Genomic DNA, 27,851 nt, shown 5'->3' on the forward strand with positions numbered 1-27,851 from the left:
AGGAGATTTGAAATAGGGGAAGTGATGGCCGGCCAAGGGGGGAAGGTTAGTGTAAATTCGGATATTGGGTTTTAGGGTGGCATTTTTCTCTTTTGTTTTCTTTTTTTTTCCACTTGTGCCGATTTTTCTTAAGCAATTCCTCTCTTTTCTCATCCATTATTTCGTCCATAAAGTCTTTACCCCAATTTTTCCCCTCTTTCATTTATAGTAAAAGCCGAAATCATCCTTCTTTTCATTGCTAACCGAATAGCATCAAGCCAAATCCCGAAGGAGGCAAGGGAAGTCGATTTCTCCATAAAGGTATACACTTGTTCTTTTTCTTTTAGCCGATTCATGTTATGTCAAAAGCCTTTCAACTCTTTTGTCAACACCTTTTTTGGTCCATAACCACTTCTTCTTCAGTGATCCAAAAGCCGAAAGCACATCATCCTTGGGTGACTTGGTGGCCGATTCTTAGGATCATTATGGTGCAATTTCTGCTAGTGTTTTAGAGCTGGGACTGCGTTGAATCGGAGTTAACACAGGATTGGAACCGTTTGGGTAGGTGAACCTCAGTAAGTGCTCGTAGCTTTAATCAATTCGGTAATATGGAGGTTAAGAAAAGCAGAAACCCCTCTAGTTTAGGGAGGTGGCCGAATATGGGTATAGGCTTTATGGGGTTTTTCTTTTAATATTTTTATGGTTTCTATAGTGTAGGAGCAGCAAGGCGTAGTGTCGACTTGGATTAGCTTGGATCACTGGAGTGGCTAGATCTCGTCATAAATCTCGACAAAGGTAAGGTGTCTAAGGCCATTATGGATGGTGGCCGAATGTGTAAGTGTTAATATTGGATGGTTCTTGATTTGGTTCAATTATTGCGAGTTGATCTATTTAACGGTTGATTATAGGAGAAATCGTGTAGGAGATCTCGTCAAGGAATATCACAAAACAGGTGTGTAACGAACCCTTTTTCATAGCTTAAAACGATAAATGCCGAAAAGCCAAAACGCCAAAATTCTGACGTTTCGAGGACTTATGAGCAAGCGAACGCTCATTAGTTAGTTAGATTCACTAAGAGGATGATCAAGAACATTGGAAAAGGTAAGAGCGTGATCTTTGGCGTTCTCGGTAAGTTGGGCCTCGAGGGGCTGAAGTAGGGCCCAATGGGCTTTCGGGCCCATTTGGGTAAAATTGGTGGAAAATGAAAACCTGTTAAATTTCGCATCGAGACTGATAAAACCGTTATGGAATATAGGCTAAATGGGCCTAGATGACAAAATCGACTATGTAGGGCCCATTGAGGGTTTTAGGCCCAATAACTCAGTTTCGCTAAAAATGGGCCAGAATCACTGTTTTGCATACATGAATTGTTAGTAACCATTAATGAACATAAAAATCCTAATTTTTGGTAAAATTATAGAATTACCCTTATAATATGGAAATGACCGTTTTGCCCTAGGTAAAAATGACCATTATACCCCTAGGGTTTAAATATGAATTTAATACATGGGATTTTGATAAACATGGTATGTATGATATGCACATGACATGTATGATATGCACATGATATGTATGATATGCACATGATGTATTCATAAATGCATTGGGTTGGGTTTTTATATGGATGGAGGAAGTGCAAAAGGGCTTATGCCCCAGTTATTAAAAGGGTTTATGCCCAAGTTATCAAAAGGGCGTATGCCTCGGTTATTAAAAGGGCTTATGCCCCAGTTATCAAAAGGGCTTGTGCCCCAGTTATCAAAAGGGCTTATGCCCCAGTTATTAAAAGGGCTTTTGCCCCAGTTATTGAAAGAGGCTAGGCCTCTAGTTATATGATAAAGCAGTTATGCTGCCAGTGGAGAGTTATGGTTGGGTGGATTGAGTTATTCCCCACATGGTGTGTTGGTTGGTATGGGTGGAGAGTAGCGGATGGTGGGTCGAGTAGTCTCCCCAAATGGGCTTGCATTCATTCTATCATTAATGGTACATGTGATATTGTAATGGGCCAATGGGCCATACCGTTTATAATAAAAGGCTTCGGCCCAGTGTTATGAAGTATAAAATATGAAAAGGCTACGGCCCAGTATATACATATTGATATTGGACTTAGGCTAAGGCCCAACAGGCTGATATTGTTTTGGGCTCTGAAAAGGGCTTATTGCACACTGAGTTTCCAAACTCACCCCTTTCCTTAACCTTGTAGGTGAGCCTTGATATGGGGACTTGGAGCCGGAGGGGATTCAGATGGCGGTATATGAGCCACTCTGAAAAACTGTTAGACATCAAACACGTTGGCCTAAGGCCTTCCGCCTTTGGGCTTTTAAATAAGCGTTGGTTTCCTTTAAATTTCCTTTAATTATTATTTATTTTTGGGTTGTAATATGGCCATTTTAACTTTTCTTTTATTTCTTTTCGGGATTATATTATTTTTAATAACTATAAAACTGGTTGATAATTATTCAAATGAGCTAGACTTAGGACATGATTTCAAAACGATACTTGATTTCAAAATATCATAACGCCACGATTATTCAAATTATCAAAGATGTCCACTTAAACAAATTTATACTTGATATAACAAAGTGTGGCAATGGTTGTGGGCATGTCTAGGATTGGATCCAAACGAAGAGCTTGGTACTTAAGCAGCCTTCATGGCTCACCTCCTCTGTTACGGATTCCTACCTGGTGCCCAGCTTCCATTCACTTTGTTAACTCAACAAGATATATGGTTTTTAAAACACTAAAATGGAACATGGGTTTTCAACTCCATAATGGCACTTTAGATTCGGCTATAACATCTGGGCTGGGTTTGGGGTGTTACATTTAGTGGTATCAGAGCCTAGGTTGCAACAACTCGACTGTGGATGGGGTCCAAAATTTTTTTCGAAAACTTAAGCCTATGAGGGGTATTTTTGGAAATGTTTTTTTCCATTTTGAAGATGTTTTACAGAGTATATATGTTAAAATGGTACAAGTTTTTCTGTTTTAAACCAGAGTTTCAAAATAAGGGTGCTTTCAAATCAAAAAATTTTTTAATTTTTACCTTCTATAAGCAAAAATATGGCTTTTTGAGTTTTAAATGGATTGAAGAAAGAAGTGGCGCACTGAATCCCCGGCACCAAGTCTGTAAGTATATTTTCCTTACGATATATGGTAATGATATGATGCTATGAATAGAATTGAGACCCTACTATGATACTTTAGATAGGGTAGAGCTGTAAAACGGTAGGAATGAGACTGTAGCTAGGCTATGATGATACGAAAACAATCCTTGAACTGCTATAAGACATTTTCGTAATAAACAGAGGAACATTATACTAATATCGTAAAACTCGTAATCAGATAATTCGATATGAGTACAAGAGGAGCTCGTGGACGAGGCCGCGGACATGGTTGCGGAAGGGTGCAAGCTGAATCTTCATCCTCAGGGCATAGGCCAGTTGAGGAGGCATCTGTGCCACAAGCAACGGAGACTGGGTCTTATGATCGGGTTGCGGGGGATGATGCTTTGTCCCAAGCCATGTTAAAGGTCTGGAAAAGGTTGCTGGAGCTAGCACTGGGACAGTGAATAGGGGGTCCATATCGGAACGACTCAGGGCCAACGGAGTAGAAGTATTTAGGGGTGTATCTGGAGTAGCCCCAAATGTGGCAAACTATTGGCTAGAGGCAACAGAACGGATCATGGACGATCTAGACTGCTCGGTGGAGCAAAAGTGAAAGGAGTCGTGTCATCGCTACGTGACGAGGCATACCGATGGTGGATCACCGTAAGGGAGAGTACCCCAATTGAGCAAGTAACCTGGGAATTGTTCAAAACTACTTTTAAGGGGAGGTATGTTGGAGCTAGTTATGTGGATGCTCGTCGGAAGGAATTTTTGAATCTAACACGGGTAATAAGACAGTAGTAGTATGAGGCGTAATTTTGAGGTGAGTCGATATACCAAAGGGATAGTGGCAACCGAATATAAGCGCGATGTCGATTTGAGGATGGCCTCATGATGAGCTTAGGATATTGATAGCTCCACAAAGGGAGCGTGGTTTTGCTGCATTCGTAGAGAAGGCTAAGATAGCCGAGGAGGTGAAGCTGACTGAGCGGCAGAATCGTGAGAAGGATCGACCCAGGTTTAAGAGGGATTTTAGACCCTCAAGTGCCACGAATCAAAATGTTAAAAGAGCAAAGATGGAGGAACCAATTCGAGCAGTTCTAGTAAATACTTATAGACCGCAGGTTTGCAGGGACTGTGGTAAGGTACATATGGGGGAGTGCTGGAAATGAACTGGAGCATGTTTTCGATGTGGGTCCAAGGAGCATAAGTTCAGGGAGTGTCCTCGGAGGACAGCTCAGGAGCTAGCTATAGAACAAAGGGATGTCCAACCACGGCGAGGAGGACTACCACCATAGAGGGGTCGTGGGCAAGGTAGAGGTGGCAATGGAAATGGACGAGGACGTAGGGCACCTGGTAGGGGTGCTGGACACGTTGAAGCTTGACAACCGGTGTTGGTTTATGCTACACGACGTCGTGAGAAGGGTGACGCTCCTGATGTTATAATTGGTACATTCTTCATTCATAGCACGCCTTACACTGCGTCGATTAATGTGGATTCCACTCACTTGTATGTTGCTTGTGATGCATCTGGGGTTTTGGATGTGCTTCCTGAGGAGACTGTGAGTGGGGTATCGGTGATAAGCCCATTGGGACATTTGGTTAAGGTAGATAAACTTTTTAGGGCAGTACCTTTAGTAACACAAGATAAATTTTTTGAAGGGGATTTGATGGAGCTGCCGTTTGGAGATTTTGATCTTATCTTGGGAATGGACTGGTTAACTAAGCACAATGTGACATTGGATTGTGCTGCAAAGAGGATGGTACTACGAACTGCCGAAGATGAGGAGATAATGGTCATAGGGGAAGGAAGGGATTATTTGTCCAATGTTGTTTCGGCTTTAAGAGCTGAGAAGTTGATTCGGAAAGGTTGTGAGGCGTACTTGGCCCTTGTAAGTCAAACTGGACTTGAAGAGATAACGGTAGAGTCAGTTAGGACCATTAAGGAATTTCAGGATGTATTCCCAGATGAACTTCCTAGATTACCCCCGAACAGAGAAGTCGAGTTTGGAATCGATTTATTACCTGGAACAGCTCCTGTGTCCATTGCGCCTTATAGGATGGCACCAAAGGAGTTGGTGGAATTGAAAGCTCAGATTCAGGAACTATTGGATAGAGGGTTTATAAGACCAAGTGTTTCCCCGTAGGGCACACCGATACTATTCGTAAAGAAGAAAGATGGGACTATGCGTATGTGTATTGACTATCGGCAGTTGAATAAACTGACTATCAAAAACAAGTATCCGTTACCAAGAATCGACGATCTGTTCGACCAATTAAAAGGATCCTCGGTATTTTCTAAGATCGACCTTCGGTCAGGATATCATCAATTAAGAGTTAAAGAGGTGGATATTTATAAGATGGTGTTCAAGACTTGAAGGTGTCGTTCGCCCATTTGTTGGACGGAGTTGAGAGAAAGGCAAGTCCTTGGGCCAGATTTGGTAGCAGATAACGAAGAAAAGATTAAGGTGATCAGGAATCGATTAAAGGAGGCAACGGATCGACAAAAGTCTTATGCCGATCTGAAGCGTAAGGATATTGAATATGCAGTTGGGGACATGGTCTTCTTGAAAGTTTCGCCTTGGAAGAAGATATTGAGATTTGGTAAGAAGGGTAAGTTGAGCCCACGGTTTATTGGGCCTTACCGAGTTATTAAGCGGATAGGGCCATTAGCTTATCAGGTAGAGTTACCTCCAGAGCTGGATCGTATTCACAACGTTTTCCATGTGTCCATGCTAAGGCGATATCATTTTGACCCAACTCATATCGTGCCAGTTGCGGAAATCAAAGTACGGTCAGATTTGACTTTCGAAGAGGAACCTGTGCAAATACTTGATCGCGATGTCAAGGTGTTGAGAAGGAGGTCAGTCCCATTAGTGAAGGTACTTTGGAGGAACCATGGCAAGGAAGAAGCTACTTGGGAGACCCAAGAGGCAATGCGTCAGCAGTACCCTCAACTCTTTGGATCAGGTAAATTTCGAGGCCGAAATTTCTTTACGGAGGGTAGAGTTGTAACATCCTGATTTTTGGGTTTTTTCACGATTCTTGATATTTTAAGAAAAGTTTCTAAAATTTGGTATGTAATTGTGAAATTCAAAATTTAAGTATGTAAATGGGCTTATGAAAGGCCCATGTGTTGGCCAAAACCTAGTAGAATTTTCAAATTTTGGACTAAAGAGTTAGGGGTTCTGGCTAGGTGACCTTATGTAAAGTTGTGGGAGAAATGTATCACAAAAAGAGCTTTAGTAAAGTGGCAAAGGTGATGCCACTAAGCTCCTAAAAAGGTGGTGTGTGGAGCATAGGGGAAGACATGGGATCGATTTCCTGTGTTGGCAAATAAGGTTATTTATTTTTATGAGCGGGAAGGGTAAGTGATGGAACCTGGTGGATTCATTGGAGGAGTTTGAATTAGTCAAGTGCATGGATTAAGGAGTGATAAGGGGAGAGATTTTAGGGATGATGGAGAGATAAGGGGAAGCGTATCTAGGAGAGATTTTAGGAGATTTGAAATGGGGGAAGTGATGGCCGGCCAAGGGGGACGGTTAGTGTAAATTCAGATATTGGGTTTTAGGGTGGCATTTTTCTCTTTTGTTTTCTTTCTTTTTTCCACTTGTGCTAATTTTTCGTAAGCAATTCCTCTCTTTTCTCTTCCATTATTTTGTCCATAAACTCTTTACCCCCATTCTTCCTCTCTTTCATTTATAGTAAAAGCCGAACTCTTCCTTCTTTTCATTGCTAACCAAATAGCATCAAGCTAAATCCCGAAGGAGGCAAGGGAAGTCGATTTCTCCATAAAGGTATACACTTGTTTTTTATCTTTTAGCCGATTTATGTTATGTCAGAAGCCTTTCAACTCTTTTGTCAACACTCTTTTTGGTCCATAACCACTTCTTATTCAGTGATCCAAAAGCCGAAAGCATAGCATCCTTGGGTGACTTGGTGGCCGATTCTTAGGATCCTTGTGGTGTGATTTCTGCTAGTATTTTGGAGCTGGGACTGTGTTGAATCGGAGTTAACATGGGATTGGAACCATTTGGGTAGGTGAACCTCAGTAAGTGCTCATAGCTTTAATCAATTCGGTAATATGGAGGTTAAGAAAAGCCGAAACCCCTCTAGTTTAGGGAGGTGGCCGAATATGGGTATAGGCTTTATGGGGTTCTTCTTTTAATATTTTTATGGTTTCTATAGTGGAGGAGCAGCAAGGCATAGTGTCGACTTGGATTAGCTTGGATCACCGGAGTGGCTAGATCTCATCATAAATCTCGGTAAAGGTAAGGTGTCTAAGGCCATTATGGATGGTGGCCGAATGAGTAAGTGTTAATATTGGATGGTTCTTGATTTGGTTCAATTATTGCGAGTTGATCTATTTAAAGGTTGATTATAGGAGAAATCGTGTAGGAGATCTCGTCGAGCTATATCGAAAAACAGGTGTGTAACGAACCCTTTTTCATAGCTTAAAGCAATAAATGCCGAAAAGCCAAAAGGCCAAAATTTTGGCATTTCGAGGACTTATGAGCAAGCGAACGCTCATTAGTTAGTTAGATTCACTAAGAGGATGATCAGGAACATTGGAAAAGCTAAGAGCGTGATCTTTGGCGTTCTCGGTAAGTTGGGCTTCGAGGGGCTGAAGTAGGGCCCAATGGGCTTTCGGGCCCATTTGGGTAAAATTGGTGGAAAATGAAAACCTATTAAATTTCGCATCAAGACTGATAAAACTGTTATGGAATATAGGCTAAATGGGCCTAGATGACAAAATCGGCTATGTAGGGCCCATTAAGGGTTTTAGGCCCAATAACTCAATTTTGCTAAAAATGGGCCAGAATCACTGTTTGCACACATGAATTGTTAGTAACCGTTAATGAACATGGAAACCCTAATTTTCAGTAAAATTACAGACTTACCCTTATAATATGAAAATGACCGTTTTGCCCTAGGTAAAAATGACCATTATACCCCTAGGGTTTAAATATGAATTTAATACATGGGATTTTGATAAACATGGTATGTATGATATGCACATGACATGTATGATATGCACATGATATGTATGATATGCACATAATGTATTCATAAATGCATTGGGTTTGGTTTTTATATGGATGGAGGAAGTGCAAAAGGGCTTATGCCCCAGTTATTAAAAGGGCTTATGCCCAAGTTATCAAAAGGGCTTATGCCCCAAGTATTAAAAGGGCTTATGCCCCAGTTATCAAAAGGGCTTATGCCCCAATTATCAAAAGGGCTTATGCCCCAGTTATTAAAAGGGATTTTGCCCCAGTTATTAAAAAAGGCTAGGCCTCCAGTTATATGATAAAGAAGCTATGTTGCTAGTGGAGAGTTATGGTTGGGTGGGTTGAGTTATTCCCTACATGGTGTGTTGGTTGGTACGGGTGGAGAGTAGCGGATGGTGGGTCGAGTAGTCTCCCCAAATGGGCTTGCATTCATTCTATCATTAATGGTACATGTGATATTGTAATGGGCCAATGGGCCATACCGTTTACAGTAAAAGGCTTCGGCCTAGTATTATGAAGTATAAAATATGAAAATGCTACGGCCCAGTATATACATATTGAGATTGGACTTGGGCTAAGGCCCAGCAGGCTGATATTGTTTTGGGCTCTGAAAGGGGCTTGTTGCACACAGAGTTTCCAATCTCACCCCCTTTCCTTAACCTTGCAGGTGAGCCTTGATATGGGGACTTGGAGCCAAAGGGGATTCAGAGTGGCCACGGTGACCGCCTTTGGGCTTTTAAATAAGCGTTGGTTTCCTTTAAATTTCCTTTAATTATTATTTATTTTTGGGTTGTAATAAGGCCATTTTAACTTTTCTTTTATTTCTTTTCGGGATTATATTATTTTTAATAACTATAAAACTGGTTGATAATTATTCAAATAGGCTAGACTTAGGACGTGATTTCAAAACGATACTTGATTTCAAAATATCATAACGCCACGATTATTCAATTTATCAAAGATGTCCACTTAAACAAATTTAAACTTGATATAACAAAGTGTGGCAATGGTTATGGGCATGTCTAGGATTGGATCCAATCGAAGAGCTTGGTACTTAAGCAGCCTTCATGGCTCACCTCCTCTATTACGGATTCCTACCTGGTGCCCAACTTCCATTCACTTTGTTAACTCAACAATATATATGGTTTTTAAAACACTAAAACAGAACATGGGTTTTCAACTCCAATGTGGCACGTCAGATTCGGCCGTAACATCTGGGCCAAGTTTCGGGTGTTACAAGCGAAATTTTGTAAGATAAAAATGTCATCTTATGCTCATGTAGGGCTCGGCTCTTTGAATATTTGATTAAGGTATGTATTTTGCTCGGTTTTTGATGATTTTTATGTTTTTGTGATCGTTGCTTCGTGTACTAGCTAGCCCGTACCCTAATTTTTATAATTGCTGATAATTTTGTGAAGTGCCATTGATGAATGCTTGAGCTCTTTGAATGTTTCATGATGGAAAATGAGTATTTGTTGATAGATTATCATATTTTGTAAAGTGATTTTTAGTGAAATTTCATAAAAAGGGATTAAATGGAGAAAATGTGAAATGTTGTGGTTAAAAGTGTGAGATAAATGAAAATATGGGCGTTTATAAAGCTATAGAGAATGCGGCTAGCATGAAATTAGAAAGAAATTGTGTAATTTGGTGTATTTGTGAAATAAGGACTAAATTGTAAAAATGTGAACCTTTAGGGGCTAAAGTGTAAAAATGCTCAAATCGGTATTTTTGGATGAAATTGAACGAATAAATAATTAAATGAGTTGATTTTTATTTCATATAGATCCTAAAAGAAAGAAATTAGATTTAGATAGGGGAAAATCGAAAGTTATCGAGAAATCAATCCGATTCATCTATTCCGACTACGAGGTAAGTTCATATGCAAATAAATGTCTTTGAATTGAGTTATATATGCTTTATTATCATTGAATTGCTATGAATGCCGAACGAGCAAGTACGAGCATGAATCGACAAAGTTACGACATCCGAAAGTCCCGTATGAACCCTAGGAATAGTATAAGACATGAATGCCATGACATTAGGTTATCGAGATATGGTTACATGTAAGACCATGTCTGGGACATTGGCATTGTATTGAGATTACGTGTAAAACCATGTCTGGGACATTGGCATCATTAATCGATTTCGTGTAAGACCCTGTCTGGGACAGTGGCCTCGATTTTTTATAACATGTAAGACCATATCTGGGATATGGCATTGTACAAGCTTATGTGATTTCTGAGTATCCTTAATGATTCTGAACGAAAACGGGTAAAGTGGAGTCGAGAAAGAATATTTGAATGAGCTAAGTGACTCAGGTACATACGAAATTCATACGAATATTAAAAAGGGAAAATATTTGATGAACTTGATTAAGACATTGAATATATGTTCAATGGAAAGGTTTGTGAATTTGAATGGCATTAGCTATGTTAAACTGATTTGAATTGAAATGCAAATATTCATGTGATAGCTTGTTTGTATATGGCTTATTAAGCTTTTAAAGCTTACTTTGTGTGTTCTTTCCTTGTTTTATAGATTATCAAATCTATCTCAGACTCGGGGATCATCGAGAATATGTCATCACTCTATCAATCATCTTGTTGTTACCTTTGGAGTTTTGTATATATGGTATATGGCATGTATAGGCTAATGTCATTGTGGTATATTTTGAGACTTGATTTTAGCCATGAGATTTGGCTTGTAAATGTTGGTGTGAATTTGGCCATTTAAGTTGGCTTAAGTTATGTGTTTGATAAGTTATTTATGTGATGCATATAATGCCTTATATGTTGGCTTATTTGGTATAGTTATATGGTTGTTATTTTAATTAGTTGTAAATAAGAGTATTAAGGTTGGAATAATGGTATGTTGTGACTTGATTATGTGATATTGGAATGCTAAGTCTTGTTTCTTGAAATAGGTGATAAGATGACGATGATGAAATGCATTTAGAAGTTATGCGAGCATGATGGTTTTGGCATGATTGTGGTTGAGAATTTAAGTTGTGGGATGGTTGATTATGAAATGATATGAATTATATGTGATTTGGTATATTTTGGTTGCCCATATATGTGATAAAATGATACCATTTTCATGGCTAGGTGAGCATGAGAATAGGGTGGAAAATTGGCTTTGCAAATAGCCTATTTTTGTCCACACGGGCAGAGCCACGAGTGTGTGTCTCAGCCGTGTGCGACACACAGTCATGATACATGACCGTGTGTCCCTTGGGGTACCTTTCAATTTAAAGTCAGTATACCCTACAGTTTTGACACAGCCTAGACACACGGGCATGTCTACTGACCATGGTGACTCACGGGCTGGCACATGGGCATGTGGTTGACTGTGTGACCCAAGTCAGTAGCCCCCTTAGATTTCACACGGTCTAGCACACGGGTGTGTCCTTGGCAGTGTGGTACAAGTCAGTATGTATACCCTGTTTTCACACTACCTGCTACACGGGCGTGTCTGGTAGCCGTGTGAGGCACACGGCTTGTTCACACGGGCATGTGACCCTAAAATGTTGGAAAATTTTCTATGTATTTCAAAGTTTGCGAATGTTATCAGTTTAGTCCTGAACCACTTGTAAGCAGGTTTTAAGGTCTCTTAGGACCTTATATGGGACAAAGTGATTGGGATGAATGGATTATGAGTATGATTGCATAAATGTATGTGAATGTGGTGTATTATACGATAATGCCTTGTAACCCTATTCTGGCAATGGATAAGGGTTAGAGGTTATACATTTAATTGGTATCAGAGCTATGATTTAGTAGATTCTAGGGCTAACGTAGCTAGTGAGGGTCTAGTTATGCATGCCATATATATATAAACTTTGATAGTGTGATGATTCTTGACAGTTAAATTATGTTTTTCATATAGTAAATGGATCCCAAACAAGTTTTAACTGACAATGTGGAAAGTAATACGCCCGCTCCTGCTCAAGGGGCAATGCTGGTTGATTCTAGGCTGATTACGAGTTGTCATGAGGGAGAGGCTAAGCAAGCCCTTTATCAAATGATGACTGGGTGGTTCACGGAGTTTGTTCGAACAAATCCAGCTACTCAACAACCTTCACCCCCACCTGTTCCTCAACAAATCACAATTGTGCCACAAGTGATTGATCCAATTCGATTAAGTAAGCCGCTAGTGGATAAGATACGTAAACACGGGGCCTAAGAGTTTCGAGCTACAGTTGATGATGATGCTGATAAGGCTGAGTTTTGGCTCGAGAATACAATCAAAGTATTTGATGAATTATCCTGTACTCCGAAAGAATGTATCAAATGTGTAGTATCTTTACTTAGAGATAATGTATATCATTGGTGGAAAACATTGATATTTGTGGTTCTTAGCAAATGAGTCACTTGGGAGTTCCTTCAATCTAAATTTTGAAAGAAGTATATAAGTCAACAATTCCTTGATCACAAACATAAAGAGTTTCTAGAATTGAAACAGGGTCGAATGGCTGTGACTGGATACAAAAGATAATTTGTGCAATTGAGGAAATATGCTCGGGAATATGTTTCTACCGAAGATATCATGTGTAAACGATTCGTTGATGGACTGAATGAAGATATAAAGCTATTAGTTGGAATTCTAGAAATCAAAGAATTTGTTGTGTTAGTTGAAAGGGCTTGTAAAGCTAAGGATCTCAACAAAGAAAAGAGAAAAGCTAATTTTGAAGCAAGAGATTCGAGAAAGAGATTAACTAGTAAGTGTTATCAATCTGCATCGAAGAAATTCTGAGACTCGTTTAATCGTTCCAATGCATCAATGGGACATGCAAGTAGAGATCGAGTTAGACAACAGTTAAGCTTCAAAGTTCCAGCTACTTCGATTGCTAATGTTGGCAGTGTGAGACTTAACCGACTTGAATGTAAACATTCTAGTAAAAGGAATCCCAGTGATTATGGATTGAATGATTTGGCTTGTTTTAAATGCAGATCATTGGATCATTTTATCCGTGATTATCCTGAGTTGGCTGAGCAAGATACAATATAGAATATGAGGCTGAGTAACAATGCAGCTAAAGGTAGACCACCCAGAAACACGGGAAATGTGAGTGGTGGTAGAGTTGTGACAAGAGACACTACTGCGGAATCTAATGCTAGAGCACCTGCACGAGCCTATGCTATTTGCGCTCGCGAAGAAGCGTCATCTCCAGACATCATTACTGGTACTTTTACTCTTTATGATACTAAAGTTATTGCATTGATAGATCCAGGATAAATTCATTCGTATATATGTGTAAACTTAGTATCTAGTAAGACTTTGCCTGTAGAGTCTACTGAATTTGTAATTAAAGTATCGAACCCCTTAGGCTAGTGTGTATTGGTTGACAAAGTGTGCAAGGACTGTCCATTGATGATCTGGGATAATTGCTTTCCAACCGATTTGATGTTGTTTCCATTTGACGAGTTTGATATAATCCTGGGTATGGATTGGTTAATGTTCTATGATGCTGTTGTGAATTACAAACGAAAAATGATTGATTTGAGATGTCAGAATAATGAGATTATTCGGATTGAGTAAGATGATTTGAATGGCTTACCAGTAGTGATTTCATCGATGTTAGCTCATAAATATGTGAGAAAAGGTTGTGAAGCTTATTTAGATTATGTGCTTGATATGAAAGTGATTGAAAAGAAGATTGAATCAGTGCCAGTTGTGTGTGAGTATCCAGATGTGTTTCCTGAAGAGTTATCAGGTTTACCACCGATACGAGAGGTTGAGTTTGGTATTGAGTTAATGCCGAGAACAACTCCTATATCGATAGCTCTGTATAGAATGGCTCTGACAGAGTTAAAAGAATTGAAAGCTCAGCTGCAAGAATTAACAGATAGTGGATTTGCATGACCGAGTTTCTCACCCTGGGGTGCTCCCATATTGTTTGTGAAAAAGAAAGATGGCACGATGAGAATGTGTATAGACTACCGACAGCTTAACAAAGTGACGATCAAGAACAAATACCCTCTACCGCGAATTGACGGTTTGTTTGACCAATTGAAACGGGCTACAGTGTTTTGAAAGATAGATTTGAGATCAGGTTATTATTAGTTACGAGTTAAAGACTCTGATGTGCCGAAGACTGCATTCAGAACGAGGTATGGACACTATGAATTCTTAGTTATGCCTTTTGGACTAACGAATGCTCCTACAGTCTTTATGGATTTAATGAACTGGATTTTTAGACCTTATCTAGATCAATTTGTTGTTGTGTTCATAAATGATATTTTGATTTATTCGAGAGATGAAACTGAACATGCTAAGCATTTGAGAATTGTGTTACAAACTTTGCGAGATAAGCAGCTATTTGCAAAGTTCAGTAAATGTGAATTTTGGTTGTGCGAAGTCGATTTTCTGGGGCATATTGTGTCAGCATCGGGTATTCGAGTAGATCCAAGTAAGATTTTGGCAATATTGGATTAGAAGCCTTTGAGAAATATATCTGAAGTTTGAAGTTTTCTGGGACTCGCCAATTATTACAGACAATTCGTAAAAGGTTTCTCAATGATTGCTACTTCAGAAAGATGTTAAGTTCGAGTGGTCAGAAAAGTGCCAGAAAAGTTTTAATCAGCTGAAAGCTTTATTGACCGAAGCTCCAGTGTTAGTTGGGTAAAGAATTTGTAATCTATAGTGATGCATCGTTAAATGGTTTGGGCTGTGTTTTGATGCAGGAAGGCAAAGTCATAGCTTATGCCTCGAGACAATTAAAGTAATATGAAAAGAATTATCCGACGCGCGATTTAGATTTAGCAGCTATCGTGTTCATGTTGAAGATTTGCCGCCACTAGCTGTTTGGTGAGAAATGTCATGTTTACTTAGATCACAAGAGTGAAATATTTGATGACATAGAAATATTTGAATTTGCAACAACGGAGATGGCTAGAATTGTTAAAAGATTACGATTTAGTGACTGATTACCATCCGAGAAAGGCAAATGTTGTTGCTGATGCATTAAGTAAAAAATCTTTGTTTGCTCTACGTGCAATGAATACTCAGTTGGCTCTTTCTGATGACAACACGATTGTAGCTGAGTTGAAAGTGAGACTGTTGTTTTTACAGTAGATTTATGAAGCTTAGAAAGTTGATAATGAAATGTTAGCTAAAAGAGCTTAATGTGATTCAAACCCTGATTCAGAGTTTCAAGTTGATGCTGATGATTGTTTAAGATTCAGAGGCCAAATATGTGTTTCGAGAAATTCAAAGTTGATTCAGATGATTTTGAATGAAGCACATAGTAGTTGTTTATCTATTCACTATGGAAGCACGAAAATGTATAATGATTTGAAACAGCTCTATCAGTGGCATGGTATGAAACGTGACATTTCAAAATTTGTTTCGAAATGTTTAATTTGTCAGCAAGTAAAACCTGAACATCAAGTGCCATCAGGTTTATTACAGCCGATTATGATTCCTGAGTGGAAATGGGATAGAGTGACTATGGATTTTGTTTCGGGTTGTTGTTTACTGGTTGACAAAATCAGCTCATTTCCTTCCTGTGCGTACAGATTATTCACTTGACAAGCTAGTTGAGTTGTATATCTCTGAGGTTGTGAGATTACATGGAGTAGCTGTTTCTATTGTTTCAGATAGAGATCCAAGATTCACATCGAGGTTTTGGAAAAAAATGCAAGATGCATTAGGTACAAAGCTACATTTTAGAACCGCATTTCACCCACAAACGGATGGTCAATCCGAGCGAGTTATTCAAATACTCGAGGATATGTTACGTTGTTGCATTCTTGAATTCGAATGGGGGAAAAGTATTTGCCATTGATTGAATTTGCATATAATAATAGTTTTCAATTGAGCATTAAAATGGCACTGTACGAAGCTCTATACAGTAGTAAATGTCGAACACTGTTGTATTGGACTGAGCTATGCGAGAATAAGAATCACGGGGTCGATCTGATTAGAGAAATAAAAGAGAAAGTGAAAGTGATCTGTAATAGTTTGAAAGGAGCGTCAGATCATCAAAAATCATATGCAGACTTGAAACGGAAAGATATTGAGTTTCATATCGGGGATAGAGCTATTTTGAAAGTATCTTCGTGGAAGAAAATACTTCGATTTGGTCGTAAAGGCAAATTGAGTCTGCGATTGATAGGGCCGTATGAGATTATCGAGAGAGTTGGACCAGTTACTTATTGGCTAACATTGTCGTCTGACTTAGAAAAGATTCATAATGTGTTTCATGTATCGATGCTAGGAAGGTATAGATCTGATCCTTCGCATGTTATTTCCTCGACTGAAGTTGAGATTCAGTCAGATTAATCGTACAATGAATAACCAATTCGAATTCTAGCTCATGAGATCAAAGAGCTAAGAAATAAGAAAATTGCATTAGTGAAAGTATTATGGCATTGGCAAGGGGTTGAAGAAGCTACGTGGGAACCCGAGGATGCTATGAGAAAGCAATACCCAAACCTATTCACTAGAAAGATTTTTGGGGACAAAAATCCCTAAGGGGAAGAGTTGTAATAGCTCGGTTTTAGCTAAATCAGAATAGTGGTTTTAGAACCACAAATCCGAGGTCATAAAATTTTTTCGATATTATTTTATGTGTTTATAGCATGTGAATATGTATGTGTGAAAGTTTCGTGTGCTAATTTTATTGTTTAAGTGGTTAATTTGAGAAAATGACTAAATCACGTAAAATGCAAAAGTTGCATTCTATAAGTTAAAAGTGTCTATTTGATATGACTTATTAAATGGGAGGTCCTTATGTAGAAATTAGACCATTAATTGTGATAATGGACATTTAAGGACATGCATTATAAAACTTTTAAGTTAATTTATTAAGGGTAAATAGGTAAAAGACAATTTAAGTTAATAAATCATAATCAAACATGATTTTTTATACATCTTTCATGCATTAGCCGAATTTTGTAAGAGAAAAACATCATCTTATGCTCATTTAGGGTTCGGCCTTTGAATCTTTGATTAAGGTATGTATTTTGCTCGGTTTTTGATGATTTCTATGTTTTTGTGATCATTGCTTTGTGTACTAGCTAGCCCGTACCTTAATTTCTAAAATTGTTGATGATTTTGTGAAGTGCCATTGATGAGTGCTTGAGCTCTTCAATGTTTGATGATGGAATATGAGTATTTGTTGATAGATTATCATATTTTGTAAAGTGTTTTTTAGTGAAATTTCATAAAAGGGATTAAATTGAGAAAATGTGAAATGTTGTGGTTAAAAGTGTGAGATAAATGAAAATATGTGCTGTTATGAAGCTATAGAGAATGCGGCTAGCATGAAATTAGAAAGAAATTGTGTAATTTGGTGTATTTGTGAAATAAGGACTAAATTGTAAAAATGTGGAACTTTAGGGGCTAAAGTGTAAAATGCTCAAATAGGTATTCTTGGATGAAATTGAATGAATAAATGACCAAATGAGTTGATTTTTAATTCATATAGATTTTGAAAGAAAGAAATCGGATTTAGATCGGGGGAAATCCAAAGTTATCGAGTAATCAATCCGATTCGTCTATTCCGACTACAAGGTAAGTTCATATGCAAATAAATGTCTTTGAATTGAATTATATATGTTTTATTATCATTGAATTGCTACGAATGTCGAACGAGTAAGTACGAGCATGAATCGACGAAGTTACGACACCCGAAAGTCTCGTATGAACCCTAGGAATAGTATAGGATACGAATGTCATGACATTAGGTTATCGAGATCTGATTACATGTAAGACCATGTCTGGGACATTGGCATCATTAATTGATTTCGTATAAGACCTTGTTCGGGATAGTGGCATCGATATGTGATAACATGTAAGACCATAACTGCGATATAGCATTGTACGATCTTATGTGATTTTTGAGTATCCTTAATGATTCTGAATGGTTCAACGGGCAAAGTGGAGTTGAGAAAGAATATGTGAATGAGCTAAGTGACTCAGGTAAGTACGAAATTCATACGAATATTAAAAAGTGGAAATATTTGATTAACTTGATTAAGACATTGAATATATGTTTAATGGAAAGGTTTGTAAATTTGAATGGTATTAGCTATGTTAAACTTATTTGAATTGAAATGCAAATATTCATGTGATAGCTTGTTTATATATGGCTTACTAAGCTTTTAAAGCTTACTTTGTGTGTTCCTTCCTTATTTTATAGATTATCGAAGATAGCTTGGATTCGAGGATTGTCGGGAATACGTCATCGCACTATCGCTCATCTTGTTGGTACTTTTGGAGTTTTGTATATATGGTATATGGCATGTGTAGGCTAGTGTCATTGTGGTATGTTTTGAGACTTGATTTTAGCCATGAGATTTGGCTTATAAATGTTGGTGTGAATTTGGCTATTTAAGTTGACTTAAGTTATGTGTTTGATAAGTTATTTATGTGATGTATATAATGCCTTATATGTTGGCTTGTTTGGTATAGTTATATGGTTGTTTTTTTAATTAGTTTTAAATGGGAATATTAAGGTTGGAATAATGGTATGTTGTGACTTGATTATGTGATATTGGAATGGTAAGTCTTGTAGCTTGAAATAGGTGATAAGATGATGATGAAGAAACGTATTTAGAAGTTATGCAAGTTTGACGGTTTTGGCATGATTGTGGTTGAGAATTTAAGTAGTGAGATGGTTGATTATGAAATTATATGAATTATATGTGATTCGGTATGTTTTGGCTACCCATATATGTGATGAAATGATACCATTTTGGTAGCTAGGTGAGCATGAAAATAGGGTGGTAAATTGGCTTTGCAAATAGCCTATTTTTGTCCACACGGGTAGAGACATGGGCGTGGGCCTCAGTCGTATGCGACACATGGTCATGATACACGGCTGTGTGTCCTTTAGGGTACCCTTCAATTTAAAGTCAGTATACCCTACAGTTTTGACACGACCTAGACACATGGGCATGTCTACTGGCTGTGTGTGACTCACGGGCTGGCACATAGGCGTGTGGTCAGCCGTGTGACCCAAGTCAGTAACCCCCCTTAGATTTCACTCGACCTAGCACATGGGCGTGTCCTCGACTGTGTGGTGCAAGTCAGTATGTATGCCATATTTTCACATGACCTGTGACACAAGCGTGTCTGGTAGCTGTGTAAGACACACGGCCTATTCACACGGGTGTGTGACCCTAAAATGTTGGAAAATTTTCTATGTATTTCAAAGTTTGCGAATGTTATGGCTTTTGTCCTGAACCACTTTTAAGCATGTTTTAAGGTCTTTTAGGACCTTATAGGGGATAAAGTGATTGAGATGAATGGATTATGAGTATGATTGCATAAATGTATGTGAATGTGGTGTATTATATGGTAATGCCCTGTAACCTTATTCCGGCAACGGATACAGGCTAGGGGTGCTACACTTGCTCAACAGTACAAATTCTCTCTTGTACTCAGTTAAGGTCATGCGGCGTTGTTTCAGTTCTAAAAACTCTATATGCTTTTGATCCAAAAATCATTGATTGATGCATTTATTTTGAAACTCAGTCTGAAATAATTCTGTAACACCCCATACTCGTGACCGTCGCCGGTGTCAGACACGAGGGGTTAACGGGCCAAATCCTCTCAAGGTACCAACCAATTTGGCATTTCCAGACAGGCTGGAAAACTGCATCACTGTCGCCTTAAAAATCATATCTCGAGTTACAAAACTCGGAAACTGATTCTGTAAATTTTCCCTGAATTTAGACTCAAATATTCATCCATGGATTTATTTCTAGAATTTTTTGGTCGGGCCAATTGGTACAGTTTATTAGTTAAAGTCACCCATGTTACAGGGGTCGACTACACTGACCTTTGCGCGTTAAAACTTGAATATCATCACTACAGAGCTCTAATGCTCATGCTGTTTGTTCCTAATGAAACTAGACTCAAAGGGGAATCTATTCATATAAGGAATGACTTCTAATTGTTTCTGGATAATTTATGGTAAATTTTCAAAGTCGCGACAGGGGACCCAGAAACTGTTCTGGCCCTGTCTTACGAGAACTTTAATATTTCTCAGTATACTGCTCATATGGTCGTTTCGTTTCATCCATATAAAATAGATTCATCAAGGTTCAATTTCATAATTTACTCACTATTTAATTCTACTTCTACTATTTTTAGTGATTTTCAATCTCATCTCACTGCTGCTGTCCGCAACAGTTACTGCAGAGAACTATGCCAATTTCATGAATCTTTCCTTGGCCTTAATCATCCATCATACATGACACAAATTATGGCCACCTTATCAAAATTTAAAGTTTCTAAGACTCGTGGCTATAGGTTCTAGCATCCCACTCGACGACCGCATAGGCCATTTTCATATGGCTTAAAGTTTACATTTCACAGTTCAACAAAATATAATAGCCTATACATGCCAAATGTTCTTCAACAACGAAGACAATACCAAAAGATTTCAGCCGGTGTGATGACTTCAACGACGGTTCCGATCACGCAAACAATACGAGTCCGAGAGACCTAAAATGGGTGACAAGAAAACACCGAGTGAGTTTATAACTCGAGAAGTCATAAGCATTCATCAATCCACCGATAAAGTTACTACAACATGAACAATAAACGAGGCTAGGTACTCATCCATGTCGAGTCTATACCATAATCCCTCGGACCTTTCGGTCCAATCTCATACCAAGTCATACATCCACATTTCATATTCTACACAACAAGATATTTGAAGCATTTTCACACACTAACTCATTTCCACCACAATCATACAATTCCAATCATCACATAAATTTAAGGCTTACCAAATTCAACCCCGAGCATGAACGTATTTTCTATTCGTCATGAGCTCAAGGTACTTACCCGATCCGCTGTCATACTCAATTCGATGGAGACACACCTCCATATATATATAGTACGCACACACAGTGCTTAATACTCGATTTCACACTTAGTGCCACGCGATTTAAGCCCGCACACATAGTGCCATACCCTTCGAGCTCGCACACACAAGGTCAGTTTTTTTCCAGCATGCACACTTAGTGCCATATATTTCCAGCATGCACACTTAGTGCCATATATTTCCAGCACGCACACTTAGTGCCAATCTCGTCACCGCATACACACGTATTGCAAGACACTTAGTGCCGAAAGCAAACTTTCTACACATTTCACTATTTCTTTTACATTCAACAATTGTCATCACTCCATACACATACAATTTCATTTATGTATATATATAGCATCCCATTAAACACAATTGCATAAATTTTACAATCATTTAAGCAATATCAAATACGTGCTTAATGACTTACCTTGTGTTAGGTAAAACGGTTCCAACTCGGCTACTCGACGTTCTTCCCTTTGCTTTTGCTTGATTCGCCTCCTCTAACTCCTTGAGCTAAATCAATAAATTAACTAGTTTAACCATCTTGCCAAATATTAATATCAAAATACTAATGATTTCATAGCATAGGAGACACATGGCAAATTTATATCTTTCTACCTTATGATCTTAAGCTATTCGACTTATAGCCAATTATCTAAGTCAAGATAAAAATCATCGATTTGCCTAACTATAGCCGAATGTGCAACATCAATCTATCATTTCCACTTCATTTAACACTTAACATTTACCACATATCAATTAACCAAACTCTTCATCTAATCATGCTCTCATATTCGGTCATCCATAGCTATACTAACCATATAGCAAATTGATTTTAAGTCTAACACAAGTACCATATTTTTAACACCATGGCCGAAGACTTCATGTCTCATCCACAACATCAAAACACCAACCGATTCCTTCCTATCACCGAGACTAAAACTCACACCTTGGGCTTCCTACATTCTTTTCATAACATTCATGGTTCATTCGGCCATTCATCACTCAACCAACAAAATTTTCTAGCAAACTCTTATGACCAAGCACACACATATACTTACATTTCAAACTCAAAATACCCAAAATCACATATTAACTAAGTCATCCTAAACAATGCCGAATCCTTAAGTGATTAAACATCAATCTCTTTTCTTTTTTTTTTTTTAGAAAGACCAATTTCTTTCCTCAAGACATTCATCATCAAGGTTTTGACATGGCTAAGTAGGAAACTTAGTAGCTAGCTTAAAGTATGCTAACCTTTCAAGAACCAACATGAACTCACTTACCTTAATTCAAGCTCAAGGGTGACCAAACCTTCTCTTCCTTTCTCCTTCAATTCGGCCAAGCATGAACCAAGGATGAACACTTTCTTTTTTTTTTCAACTCACGGCAACAAAGGGGGGGCATGCATGAGACCATTTCTCTTTGTTCATCATTTCCCCTTTTTTCCATTTCTTTAATGCTAGCTTTTTTTTTTTATTTAATAGTTTCCTACATACACTATTAACATAACATGTTGGAGACATGTTTTCCACCCATAGCATGGTCACCACTACTAATTGGGGGAATTGACATGCAAGTCCCCCCTTTTTCTTACATGCATTAATAGGCCACTTTAACATTAGCCTATCATATTTCACCATGTCTCATATTGATCCCTATTTAATAATTTCTCACACAATTGGTAAAATTAGAGAATGAAACTTTCACATATGCATGTACACACATAATAAGCATAGGATATAACAAATAATTATTTTTATAACTCGGTTTTGTGGTCCCGAAACCACTTCCCGACTAGGGTCACATTATGGTCACACAACTCTCCCCACTTAAGAAATTTTCGTCCCAAAAATCTTACCGTGAATAGGTCCGGTATCGTTCTTTCATAGAGTCCTCAAGTTCCCAAGTGGCTTCTTCGATTCCGTGTTTATGCCACAACACCTTCACTAATGGGATTTTCTTATTTCGCAACTCCTTTACTTCACGCATCAATATGCGAATCGGTTCTTCTTCATAACTCAAATTGGCTTGAATTTCAATTTCTGATGGACTAATCACGTGCGATGGATCGGATCTATAGCGTCGAAGCATCGAAACATGAAAGACATCGTGAACCTTTTCGAGTTCAGGGGGCAAAATCAAACGATATGCCACTGGACCGACTCGCTCGGATATCTCATATGGCCCAATGAACCTCGGGCTCAACTTGCCCTTACGGCCAAATCTGAGTATCTTTTTCCAAGGCGATACCTTGAGAAACACTTTATCTCCCACCTGATGCTCGATATCCTTACGCTTCAAATCCGCTTACGACTTCTGACGATCGGAGGCTATCTTCAGACTTTCACGGATTACTTTCACTTTCTGTTTAGCATCTCTAATCAAATCCACCCCGTAAATTTTGCCTTCACTAAGTTCAGTCCAGAATAATGGGGTACGACATTTACGACCGTATAAAGCCTCGTAAGGCGCCATCTTAATACTTGATTGAAAGCTATTGTTGTAAGCGAATTCAATCAAAGGCAGATACTGTTCACATGAACCATTAAACTCAAGGATGCAACATCTCAACATATCCTCGAGTATTTGAATTATCCGTTCGGATTGACCATCGGTTTGGGGGTGAAAGGCGGTGCTAAAATGCAACTTGGTACCCAAAGCTTCTTGCAACTTCTTCCAAAATCGCGAGGTAAATCTCGGATCTCTATCCGACACGATGGAAATAGGCACCCGTGTAATCTCACAACGAGAAACGTACAATTCGGCTAGTTTGTCCATTGAAAAATCCGTGCGTCGGGGATAAAGTGAGCCGACTTAGTCACCTATCGACAACGACCCAAATCGCATCCTTCTTACTCAACGACAATGGCGGTCCGGATACAAAGTCCATCGTGACTCGATCCCAATTCCACTCGGGTATCGTGATCGGTCAAGTAATCTCAAGGCACTTGATGTTCCGCTTTCACTTGTTGACATATTAAACATCTCAAACAAAATCGAGATGTCTCGTTTCATACCATGCCACCAAAACCGACGTTTCAAATCGTTGTACATCTTCAGACTCCCGGTGGATTGCCATTCGGCTACAATGGGCTTCGTTCAAAATTATTGGAATAAGTTCCGAATTCTTTGGAACACACAGACGACTTCTGAACCTCAAACAATCGTCATCATCGATTTGAAATTCCGAGTCCTTGTTCGGAACACACTCATCCCGTTTTGCAACCAACTCATCGTCGACTTTCTGAGCTTCACGAATTTGACGTATCAATAATGGATTGGCTTTCAATTCAGCTACTAACACATTGTCGGGTAGGATAGACAAGTGTACATTCATCGCTCGTAAAGCAAACAGTGATTTCCGGCTTAAGGCATCCGCAACCACATTAGCCTTTCCCGGGTGATAATCAATGACGAGCTCATAATCTTTTAACAACTCGAGCCATCGCCTTTTGTCGCAGATTTAAGTCTCTTTGGGTCATCAAATATTTGAGACTTTTGTGATCCGAATACACATGGCACTTCTCACCAAATAAGTAATGTCGCCATATCTTTAAGGCGAATACGATGGCAGCCAATTTGAGATCATGGGTCGGATAATTTTTCTCATGTGGCTTTAATTGTCTCGACGCATAGGCCACAACTCGCCCTTCTTGCATCAATATGCAACCCAACCCAAGTAGGGATGCGTCACTATAAATGACAAACTCTTTGCCCGATTCGGGTTGCACTAGAATTGGGGCTTCAGTCAAATAAGCTTTTAGTTGATCGAAACTTTTTTGACATTTCTCCGTCCATTCGAACTTAACATCCTTTTGGAGTAGCTTCATCATTGGCGTGGCTATCGTCGAGAAACCTTTTACAAATCGTCGGTAATAACCGGCAAGCCCCAAAAAGCTCCTATCCTCATCAAATATCTAATAATACACACCTTTCACATTGGTCGTTCGGCCACAATATACGCACATCGCCTACATATTTCACACTAGCCATTTGGCTTTACCACATATACATATCTCATATATATATATTTCACATTGACCATTCGGCTTTACCACATATTCATATCTCATACATATTTCACATTAGCCATTCGACTTTACCACATATACATATCTCATACATATTTCACATTAGCCATTCGGCTTTACCACATATATGCATGTTCATATTCACCACATTGGCCATTCGGCCTTATCACACATATGCATGCTCACATTCAACACATTGGCCATTCGGCCTTATCTCATATATACACATTCACATTCATCACATAAAATCCTAAATCAAAATATAAATTTTCATGTATTCACATCACAATTATCCAAATATACTTCACATACCACGTATACTACCATGTATACACTTTGTCTTGGCAGAATCTACATCAATCATTTTCCAATGAATAATTCAATTTCATGCCATACTATCATTTTATATTCGAATACTCATAAACTTACAATTTCACAAATTTTAATATCAAAGATCCGTCTAACACTCATATATCGTTTTACAATATCACGATTTAGAATTCACGTATGGGTTTAATCAATAGCTTATGAGCAACTAAAACAAGTTTTATCCATGTTTACAACAAAATCACATATTCACTACGAGCTGTTTTCCTGAGCAATAGTCAGTAAAATATTTATAACTGGAGCTACAAAACTCCAAATCACTTGCAGTTAATTTTCCCTGAATATAGACTCGTATCTTCCATCCATAAAATTTCCAGCATTTTAGGTTGGCCAATCAATACTAGATTTTTCTTAAAGTTTCCCCTGTTTCACTGTTTGACTAATCTGACCACTCTTCACTACGAATCAAATTTTTCATTGTACAGAATTCATAATGTGTTCTATTTTATTTCATTTGAAACTAGACTCATTAATGAGTCTAAGCATATAAATCTTATCTTATAACCATTTTTGTACAAATTATAATGATTTTCCAAAAAGCGAGCAGGGATTTGAGTCATTCGACAATCGTCCCACGCAACTTTAAATATATCTTTATAGGAAATTTCTTTGCTTCCACGGTCACTTTTATGAGAAACTAGACTAACTAAGCTTTGATTACATATTTTATTCAGCCTATAATTCCACACCAACAATTTATAGTGATTTTCTAAAATCACGTTACTGCTGCTGTCCAAAGCAAATTATTACAATTTGCTCTTAAATTTCCAAGTCCAAACACTTATGAACTTACCATTTGAGTTTAAGACATATCATGGCCACATAATATCTTATTAAATCAACTCATTATGTCCTATTATGATTGAATTTACTCAACGTTTAATCACTTAAAACTTACCTCGGAAGTGGTCGACGACTAGATATCCACGTCTATTCGTTTACTTTCTCTTTATCCAAAATTGCCCCTCTATGCTCTTGAGTCTAATTTAACAAATAAATTGATTTAATCATTTGAACATCAAAAAGAGAACTCAAGGTACTTAACCCATATATACATTAGACATTAGAGTCACATATATATGAAATCATGAATCAAACTCAACATTTTAGCCCACACTCTCTTTTAGCCGATTATCTAAGTCAAGATAAAAGCATTAATATGCTTGCCTCTAACCGAATACATGAAACACGAATCCATCTCATGTGGCCGAATATGCATGTCTATGTTGAGGCCAATTATATACTTAATACCACATATAAATGACATACATTTTACTAACTAATGCATTACATATTATAACTCAATACGCATCCATCATTTACTCCATAACTGAAACACCACCATATATAAATATATACCTTGAGATAATATATGTCATACCAATACATCATGCGCAAATATATATATATATATATATATATATATATATATATGTGCAGGAGCCGAATCACAAAGTTGATTATAACCATCTCATATATTTTCATCATATACCCGAATGCACAAGTACATTATAATAACTTCCAACTCAATTCATGTCACATATTTATACTTCACAAGAATAAATCATTAACCAAATATAAACATATATCCAAAACACAAATCTTACCTACCATGTAATAAGCATATCAAAATAAACTCTTTCTATGTTCGAATATAACCTAATAGCATTTAATACCAAATCATGTATAACACCTCAACCAAATATATTAACCAAATTCACATGTATATTTTATTTTTACATGAACCATAGCCGAATCGTTTTAACCATGAGTAACATAACAAGCATAAATCATACTTATGGATATACCATGGCCGATTCAATCTAATCACATCCAAAATCATCAACCATTTTCAATGCATATAACATATATAAACATGAATAAGTTTCATATAATCTCTTAACACATTAATTTCTTTCATCAACAATCTTTTTGTTTCTTTATCCATCAAAACTTAAAGGTAAGAAAAAAAATCAAGTTCTTCTCACACATACCATAACCGAAAGTTCCATCCAACACTCTAAATTCAAAATTTTAGTATGGCTAGGTAAGAAAAACATGATGATTAACCTGAACAAACTAAGATTTCAAAAGAAAGATTAACAAAATTTACTAACCTTCTCTTCATTCAAAAGGCCGAATGCCTTTCCCCACCCCCTCTTTTTCTTCTTCTTGTACGGCTAAGAAGAACAAGGTGATAACCCCCTTTTTTTTTCTTTTATTATCCTTAGTATTTCTTTTATTATTTCCTTTCTTTTACATAAAATAATGACCACTTCATGGAAATTTACCACATATTCTAATATATGCTCCATCATGGCCGGCCACTATGTATAAAAAAAAGGAGTATTTGACATGCAAAGCCATTATTTTCACTACATGGTTTAATAGGTCCTTATAAATTAACCTATCACATTTCAAAAGTGTCACACATACGTCCTATTAACTAAGTTCACATGCAATCGACTAAATCAAGGCTTAAAACTTTCACACATTCATACTCACATATTCT

This window comes from Gossypium arboreum, chromosome 7, assembly GCF_025698485.1.
Source record: "Gossypium arboreum isolate Shixiya-1 chromosome 7, ASM2569848v2, whole genome shotgun sequence".
NCBI classification, from domain to species: Eukaryota; Viridiplantae; Streptophyta; class Magnoliopsida; order Malvales; family Malvaceae; genus Gossypium; species Gossypium arboreum.